Source organism: Arachis ipaensis, chromosome B09 (assembly GCF_000816755.2).
Source record: "Arachis ipaensis cultivar K30076 chromosome B09, Araip1.1, whole genome shotgun sequence".
Classification (NCBI taxonomy): domain Eukaryota; kingdom Viridiplantae; phylum Streptophyta; class Magnoliopsida; order Fabales; family Fabaceae; genus Arachis; species Arachis ipaensis.
This window is the reverse complement of record NC_029793.2, coordinates 21,747,076-21,748,204: the sequence shown is the minus strand read 5'-3', so window position 1 is coordinate 21,748,204 and position 1,129 is coordinate 21,747,076.

The following is a 1,129-nucleotide window of genomic DNA, read 5'->3' as shown; positions in this document are numbered from 1 at the left end:
CACAGGAAAACACTATATATAGACTTTAGTAAAACAAAAATAAATATGTAAATTACCTATTATTAAGGTAATTTTTTAATAATGCATTAAATATTGATTTGATATAATTATAATAAAGATATTTTTTATAAAATAATTTAGAATAGAGAATAGAAAAGTTCATTTTGGAGGAAAAATGGAGTCACGAGAGATCGACACCTCACCTTCATTAGTTGGGGGAAAACCCGGTTTTAGTATATTAAGTAGATATCATTACACAACACATATTGAAAGTAATTTCACACTACAATATACCACAAACAGGTAAATGACTTAAATTTAAATACGAAACATTTTTTATTTATGCATACATGATAACACCATGGTCTATAAATATTTCATTGATAACATATCTTATATAGCTCCGAATAATGAGCACGAAAGTTAGAGAGTGTGGTAGTTTATGTCCACGATAGTTGTCTTCTTGCAACGACGCCTCATAGGAAGAAAAAGAATTGTTGTAAAAGCTATCAAATGAAAGAGTAATTGGTAAACGAATGATATTTTCTTCTAGTTACATGGTCTTTTATAGTGGTAAAATAGAAATGGAAGGAGTTAAATTTTATATTTTTATATTAGGAATATAATTTGATAAACATTGGAATTAACAGAATATTATGTTAAATAAAACGAATATGCCTAACACTTGAATAAATATTATATTTTGTTTAACAGAATATTCAATTGATTCCAATATTTTTGTAATAGCATGAACTTAGTTACAAAATTTGATATGATATAGAAACTCAATTAAAAAAAATATAGAGACCTAATTAAAAATTCAGTAAAACTACAAGGATTAATAGAGAAATTAAACATGATTTAATTTCTCAATGTAGAATATTGTACCTATATACATTTTAATGTTATTAGTATGAACTTTGAACTTTGAAGAATTATATCCAACTATCTTTTTTGTTGAGACACTTAAAATACCATAGTAGGTGAAGTTCCCTTAAAAAAATAATACAATGTTTATTAAAAATAATACGAGTATATTAATTTCTTAATTTAAAATTAACGATTTTAAATAGTTACTTTTTTAAAAACCAAATAAACATATTTAATCATATAAGTATAATAGTATAAT